Source organism: Astatotilapia calliptera, chromosome 11, assembly GCF_900246225.1.
Source record: "Astatotilapia calliptera chromosome 11, fAstCal1.2, whole genome shotgun sequence".
NCBI classification, from domain to species: domain Eukaryota; kingdom Metazoa; phylum Chordata; class Actinopteri; order Cichliformes; family Cichlidae; genus Astatotilapia; species Astatotilapia calliptera.
Window position 1 is genome coordinate 15,061,700 of NC_039312.1, and position 9,028 is coordinate 15,070,727.

Sequence of the window (9,028 nt, forward strand, 5' to 3'; positions counted from 1 at the left end):
AGAATGGAAAGATTTTTCTAAATAAATATATATCAAATAACAGAAGCTATTTTTCGCGTGTCATCACCTCTCTATCAACTGTAATTTTTAAGGTTTAGATGATTTTTTTTTTTTTTAAATGTTAAATCGAATTATTTGGTAGGTAAGACACTGCATGACCTCACAGCTCAAAGTGGATACTGAAGAAAACAAATTCTCTAGGCATCTTTTTCTATTGCCAAAATTTGATTTGTCTGTAAGTACATTGTATAAAACCCCAAGTCATTCACAAACTTATAAGCCTTGGCAAGAAAATAAAGTATTTAGAAGAAGGTTTTGTAAAACCTGTTTGTGTAACCTGTTTGTGTATCAGCTAGCAACATCTGCTATGTGAATTCTAAAGCAGCTCTGTTGTCATCTGGACAGCAGTTTACTCTTCAAGGATTCTGTTTGCACCACTATGCCACTTTTTGTTCTTCCTCAATAAAGGTGGCTGCATTAAAAATTGAAATGTATTGATTGTGAAGTACCACCGCTAAATAAGAACAGGACGCAACCAACATGCAGCTTTTCTGTCCTTTTGAATTAACCTTGCTCAGCGTGTGAAAGGATCACCGCACAAAAGCTCGCAACAAAATGAAAATAAAATTCTTCATTTGCTATAACTTTGTGTTTATCTTCACAACAACGTTAAACTTCTTCAACAAAATATCAATGTTTCCTACCTGTGACTGTGTCACAAAAGGATTGTAGTGACAGAAATCTGCATCTTGATGTGTGGACAGTAGACACCAGATTGGCACACTCGGCCTTAGTTTAGTAGCTAAAACTTAATTAACCTCCTGCAATCACGACAAAAACAACCCCTTTTGTGATGCAAGTCAACACAAGTTGCTACCAAAACCGACTTTTATTTTCTCAGCAAATTCGGTGCCCTACCTAGCTGGTAGTAGACTGAATGAGGACCGTTATCAAGGAACCTCTGCTCAGCAGCTCCCTACCGTTCAGCCATCCTTGTGAGTGATTCTGTGACTAATTCGGAGAGACGTTTCTGTTTCGCAGACAGTTCGTGAGGCCTGCACGTCGCACAGGTTTTAGCCTGAGAGGCAGTGGTGGGCGCAGGTTTCCGACAGCCTGTTGTTTCTCGGGCGGGTACCACGCGCAGATACCAAGCAGGAGCGCCAACGCCTTGACAACCTTTCCATAATTAGATGAGGCCTTGCGCTCAGCGTGGGCATTCTCGCACTGAAATCTAACATGACATGTGTGATCACGACCCAAAGTCGTGTTTAATTAATTTTTGTTGCAACACAGGGTGCGCAGACATCATTCCCTGCAGCTCTCGCCACCAAACAAAACAGTGTTCTACTAAAATAGGCCACATTGTAGCATTTGTGAACAATTACGTGAACGTTTACCGAGTTCAACCTGCTCTTTAGACAAAAATCAACAAGTGATAGGTCCAAATGTGCGGTTTATCATTGATCATTGTTCAGTGTTTTACAAATTCAAGAGGAGGAAAATGTTTTAACCTACTTCTGTAAAGTCTCTCTACAGCGCCTTTAGCTCTTAAGCATGTCTTTGCCGCCTTTTGAATGTCGGCACATGCTAGCCAGGCTTGTGCTTATTATTTTGCTGCAAGCTCCAGATGGATCAACACATGCTGAAAATATTACAAGCAAGACATTTGCATGTGACCTAAATCACTCACTAAATCACTTCTGCTCCACCATGCAAAACGAGTCAGTCCAAAGACACCCTTATAAAGGTCCTGGATTAGAACATTGCATTAACTGAGATTTTCAGTACTGAGAAAAATAAAAATTAGTGAGGCAATTGGCAGTTTTTCCTTCCTGTCAGCTTAGACATGGTCATACTATACTGCAGAGGTGTGGACTCGAGTCACATGACTTGGACTCGAGTCAGACTCGAGTCATTAATTTTATGACTTTAGACTTGACTTGAAAAAATGTTCTAAGACTTGTGACTTGACTTGGACTTTTACACCAATGACCTGGGACTTGAATTGGACTTGAACCGGTTTACTTGAAAAGACTTGATATTTCACCCCAAATATAAAATTTAACATACATATTATATAGAGATTGAAAATGTGACGTCATTCAGGGGTAAAACCGCAAAGGATTCTGGGAACTCGTGGCAAGAGGTACTAGCGCACGCAGGCTTTCAATTGAAATCAGTCACACAGCGATAAAAAGAAACACAAAAATGGCAAGAAGCTGTTGTATTATTAACTGCAATAGCCGGTCGCATGACAGCCACGGGAAGCCGACGGGTAAAGAGATCGGTTGTTATCGGATTACGTCGTTGAAGAGAAATTGTTCGAGCCATGTTTCCGAAGTGACAAACAGGCGACTGGATTGCAGCCATTCAAAGACCAAATATAACGTCCCAGAACACTCCAGCTCACAGGTTAGTCTGCTCCAAGCATTTACACGAAGGTCAGTGTTTTTTAGTAGTTAACACGTCATTTTCATAACATAATTAGTGATATAGGTTACAAGCAAGTCTGGCGCTCAACAGAAATTGTCGCGCTATGCTCCTTTGTTTATTGTGCATAAATGGTGAATTGTCCTGACACAATTTTGCGTTTCGCTTCTGTTATTACCATGGTACATTGACAAAAACATATACTTTTATTCACAGGGTAAAACAGTTTTGTTTGTATCACTAATTGCCAGAGGTGGGACCAAGTCATTGTTTTGCAAGTCTCAAGTAAGTCTCAAGTCTTTATCCTCAAGTCACAAGTCAAGTCTCAAGTAATGTCAGGCAAGTCAGAGTCGAGTCTCAAGTCACTGGTGTAAAAGTCCAAGTAAAGTCACAAGTCTGAAATTTTGAATTTCAAGTCCTTTCGAGTCTTTAAAAAAAAACGAAAAAATTATGTTGCAGTTATGCTAAATGTAAATATTAGACCATGTAATTTTTAAATCTGTGTTTTTCTCAACACATGACGAAATAGTGAACGTAGAAAATATACACAAATTGTGAAATTACACCTCTATACAATGCAGCTCGATTAAACCTAGCTCCTAGAATAATTTTCACCGACGGTTCTGAGATAAGCTGCATGTTATTCTTGGATGCGGTTGTAGGACCGGCTTTAAAATCGCATGACAAAAATATCATACACATTAAAAAAACTGTATCACCAACGTAGCCTGGACAACATTTGCTAGTTAGATGAAGTCAGCTATCTCATCGTAGCATATTTATATGCATATTTATAATCATATGGTTCTTGGAGTGAGTGCATACACTCATGAAGTTTAGTAACTTCAGGTCACTGCAACAAGCCCAGGTACAGTTTACCGACGGATGGGTGCAGGACCTTGAAATGCACCGTGTAGAAAGTAAAGACCATCGTACGTATCATAAGTTTACCAGTCTCACAAATCGTCGTCATAAATACACATTCGTTAACCGTTTATTAATAGGACCTTTGAGCTCAATGGTAATTAATTAGTAGTGGAAATAATTTCTGGTTCGCATTACAGAAATGTAGCAGTGACAATAATACTGTATGCTGTAATCGTACTGGGCAATTGGTGATACAAAAAAACTGTTTTACCCTGTGAATAAAAGTATATGTTTTTGTCAATGTACCATAATAACAGAAGCGAAACGCAAAATTGTGTCAGGACAATTCACCATTTATGCACAATAAACAAAGGAGCATAGCGCGACAATTTCTGTTGAGCGCCAGACTTGCTTGTAACCTATATCACTAATTATGTTATGAAAATGACGTGTTAACTACTAAAAAACACTGACCTTCGTGTAAATGCTTGGAGCAGACTAACCTGTGAGCTGGAGTGTTCTGGGACGTTATATTTGGTCTTTGAATGGCTGCAATCCAGACCATCCGTCGCGTCTTTGTTACTTCGGAAACATGGCTCGAACAATTTCTCTTCAACGACGTAATCCGATAACAACCGATCTCTTTACCCGTCGGCTTCCCGTGGCTGTCATGCGACCGGCTATTGCAGTTAATAATACAACAGCTTCTTGCCATTTTTGTGTTTCTTTTTATCGCTGTGTGACTGATTTCAATTGAAAGCCTGCGTGCGCTAGTACCTCTTGCCACGAGTTCCCAGAATCCTTTGCGGTTTTACCCCTGAATGACGTCACATTTTCAATCTCTATATACACTCAACAAAAATATAAACGCAACACCTTTGTTACTGCTCCCATTCCCCATGGGATGGACGTAGAGACCTAAAATTCATTCCAGATACACAATATAACCATCCCTCCCAAACAGTGGTCACAAATCAGTCCAAATGTGTGGTAGTGGGCACATCTGCTATATTGAGATAATCCATCCCACCTCACAGGTGTGCCACATCAGGATGCTGATCTGACATCATGAGTAGTGCACAGGTGTACCTCAGACTGCCCACACAAAGGCATCCTGGAATGTGCAGTTCGCTATTGGGGGTCTGGGGACCAGAACGGTCAGTACGGTGACCACTATTGCCTCATGCAGTGCAACACTCGTCGTGGAGCCAGATTGTCAATTGTGGTGTAATTTTCACTCCACTTCAACTGAATCGGGACTGGTACCGCGTGTATCCATCCGGCTCTGGTGACTTCCGTGAGATCTAGAAGAACTGACTTCTAGCTGCCAATCTGAACAATGTGAACCATGATTCATCCGTGAAGCGCACACCTCTCCAACGTGCCAGACGCCATCGAATGTGAGCATTTGCCCACACAAGTCTGTTACGGCGACGAGCTGGAGTCAGGTCAAGACCCCGATGAGGACGACGGGCATGCAGTTGAGCGTCCCTGAGACGGTTTCTGACAGTTTGTGCAGAAATTGTTTGGTTGTGCAAACCAATTGTTCCAGCAGCTGTCTGGGTGGCTGGTCTCAGACGATCTTGGAGGTGAACCTGCTGGATGTGGAGCTCCTGGGCTGGTGTGGTTACACGAGGTCTGCGGTTGTGAGGCCGGTTGGATGTGCTGCCATATTCTCTGAAACGCCTGTGGAGACGGCTTATGGTTGAGAAATGAACATTCAATGCACGGGCGACAGATCTGGTTGACATTCCTGCTGTCAGCATGCCAATTGCACGCTCCCTCATTGCTTGTGGCATCTGTGGCATTTTGCTGTGAGACAAAACTGCACATTCCAGGGTGGCCTTTTGTTGTGGGCAGTCTGAGGTACACCTGTGCACTACTCATGATGTCAGATCAGCATCCTGATGTGGCACACCTGTGAGGTGGGATGGATTATCTCAATATAGCAGATGTGCCTACTACCACACATTTGGACTGATTTGTGACCACTGTTTGGGAGGGATGGTTATATTGTGTATCTGGAATGAATTTTAGGTCTCTACGTCCATCCCATGGGGAATGGGAGCAGTAACAAAGGTGTTGCGTTTATATTTTTGTTGAGTGTAATATGTATGTTAAATTTTATATTTGGGGTGAAATACCAAGTCTTTTCAAGTAAACCGGTTCAAGTCCAATTCAAGTCCCAAGTCATTGGTGTAAAAGTCCAAGTCAAGTCACAAGTCTTAGAACATTTTTTCAAGTCAAGTCTAAAGTCATAAAATTAATGACTCGAGTCTGACTCGAGTCCAAGTCATGTGACTCGAGTCCACACCTCTGCCAATTGCCCAGTACGATTACAGCATACAATATTATTGTCCATGCTACATTTCTGTAATGCGAACCAGAAATTATTTCCACTACTAATTAATTACCATTGAGCTCAAAGGTCCTATTAATAAACGGTTAACGAATGTGTATTTATGAAGACGATTTGTGAGACTGGTAAACTTATGATACGTACGATGGTCTTTACTTTCTACACGGTGCATTTCAAGGTCCTGCACCCATCCGTCGGTAAACTGTACCTGGGCTTGTTGCAGTGACCTGAAGTTACTAAACTTCATGAGTGTATGCACTCACTCCAAGAACCATATGATTATAAATATGTATATAAATATGCTACGATGAGATAGCTGACTTCATCTAACTAGCAAATGTTGTCCAGACTATGTTGGTGATGCAGTTTTTTTTATATGTATGATATTTTTGTCATGCAATTTTAAAGCCGGTCCTACAACCGCATCCAAGAATAACATGCAGCTTATCTCAGAACCGTCGGTGAAAATTATTCTAGGAGCTAGGTTTAATTGAGCTGCATTGTATAGAGGTGCAATTTCACAATTTGTGTATATTTTCTACGTTCACTATTTCGTCATGTGTTGAGAAAAACACAGATTTAAAAATTACATGGTCTAATATTTACATTTAGCATAACTGCAACATTATTTTTTCGTTTTTTTTTAAAGACTCGAAAGGACTTGAAATTCAAAATTTCAGACTTGTGACTTTACTTGGACTTTTACACCAGTGACTTGAGACTCGACTCTGACTTGCCTGACATTACTTGAGACTTGACTTGTGACTTGAGGATAAAGACTTGAGACTTACTTGAGACTTGCAAAACAATGACTTGGTCCCACCTCTGCTATATTGCATATAATGTGATAACTGAAATGACACTAATACAAATGATTAAATAAACAGATAAAAGAAACACATGGAGACCTATATAACCTACAGAGAATTTAGAGCGCATCTTGGAAATTCAAGAAATATAGTTTAGGTTTGAATGATTTTTGTAAATGTTTGAAGCTATAATTTGAAGTATAATTTGAATTTGAAGTTAAGTGTAACGGTATTATGTGATATACAGTGGGGCAAAAAAGTATTTAGTCAGCCACCGATTGTGCAAGTTCCCCCACTTAAAATGATGACAGAGGTCAGTAATTTGCACCAGAGGTACACTTCAACTGTGAGAGACAGAATGTGAAAATAAAATCCATGAATTCACATGGTAGGATTTGTAAAGAATTTATTCGTAAATCAGGGTGGAAAATAAGTATTTGGTCAATAACAAAAATACAACTCAATACTTTGTAACATAACCTTTGTTGGCAATAACAGAGGTCAAACGTTTACTATAGGTCTTTACCAGGTTTGCACACACAGTAGCTGGTATTTTGGCCCATTCCTCCATGCAGATCTTCTCGAGAGCAGTGATGTTTTGGGGCTGTCGCCGAGCAACACGGACTTTCAACTCCCGCCACAGATTTTCTATCCGGTTGTTCAGTCTGACGTCACTAGCCGTGTCTGGGTCTAAACTCCGCTGCAGGTCCATATATCAAACGATCACTATGGCATTACTGAGAGTTGAAAAACTGTCTAAAGTCTTTCATCTTTAATAAAATGATCAGCGTTCTGCTCTACCAGGTGTAACAATTGAGTTTAACATCCAGGCATCCATGAAAACGGAATTTATGACATTTAACGGAGTTAGAAGTTAGCAGGGAGTTAGCTCGCTAGCTTCTATCTAAATACAATATAGCATGTCCTGACTGCGGGGTTTTGGAAACAAATTAAAACGTACAGCTCTGCTATCACTTCCAACATAAATGAAGACAGAAAACTAAACAGCAGTGACGTTTGTAGGGTTACTGAAGTTGGGCTAGCTGGTATATAATGATGTGCTGCTTGACCGCTAGCGACACAGCTATGTTAGCATAATATAAACAAGCTAACTTTTTTTCCACTCGATAAAAGTTAACGTGAGTGTTGTCGGTGGTCAGGAACAAATGTAATCGCATGGCAGGATGCTGTAAAAGGACCAAACTTCAGCCAGGAGAACAACTGAGATAATCCATCCACAATACGAGGTTAGTCATTCATATACTGCTGCATGGGCTGGGCTGTAGTTACATCCTAAGGTTTTAAAAACTGAGCTTAAATAAATGATTAGCGGTAATAAAAGCCGAGGGAGGTCAACAGTGATCACTGACTGTTTTAGGAGCTTTTTGAGATCAAATAGAAGAAAATACGTAACATTAAACATGTTAACAACACAAAAGCCATATTAAACGCAGACTACTTTAGACCCGGAAGTAGGATTCGTCGCGTCATCACTGAACAACCGGATGGGGTTGAGGTCTGGAGACTGGCTAGGCCACTCCAGGACTTTCAAATGCTTCTTACGGAGCCACTCCTTTGTTGCCCGGGCGGTGTGTTTTGGATCATTGTCATGTTGGAAGACCCAGCCTCGTTTCATCTTCAAAGTTCTCACTGATGGAAGGAGGTTTTGGCTCAAAATCTCACGATACATGGCCCCATTCATTCTGTCCTTAACACGGATCAGTCGTCCTGTCCCCTTGGCAGAAAAACAGCCCCATAGCATGATGTTTCCACCCCCATGCTTCACAGTAGGTATGGTGTTCTTGGGATGCAACTCAGTATTCTTCTTCCTCCAAACACGACAAGTTGAGTTTATACCAAAAAGTTCTACTTTGGTTTCATCTGACCACATGACATTCTCCCAATCCTCTGCTGTATCATCCATGTGCTCTCTGGCAAACTTCAGACGGGCCTGGACATGCACTGGCTTCAGCAGCGGAACACGTCTGGCACTGCGGGATTTGATTCCCTGCCGTTGTAGTGTGTTACTGATGGTGACCTTTGTTACTTTGGTCCCAGCTCTCTGCAGGTCATTCACCAGGTCCCCCCGTGTGGTTCTGGGATCTTTGCTCACCGTTCTCATGATCATTTTGACCCCACGGGATGAGATCTTGCGTGGAACCCCAGATCGAGGGAGATTATCAGTGGTCTTGTATGTCTTCCATTTTCTGATGATTGCTCCCACAGTTGATTTTTTCACACCAAGCTGCTTGCCTATTGTAGATTCACTCTTCCCAGTCTGGTGCAGGTCTACAATACTTTTCCTGGTGTCCTTCGAAAGCTCTTTGGTCTTGGCCATGGCGGAGTTTGGAGTCTGACTGTTTGAGGCTGTGGACAGGTGTCTTTTATACAGATGATGAGTTCAAACAGGTGCCATCCATACAGGTAACGAGTGGGGGACAGAAAAGCGTCTTACAGAAGACGTTACAGGTCTGTGAGAGCCAGAGATTTTCCTTGTTTGAGGTGACCAAATACTTATTTTCCACCTTGATTTACGAATAAATTCTTTACAAATCTTACCATG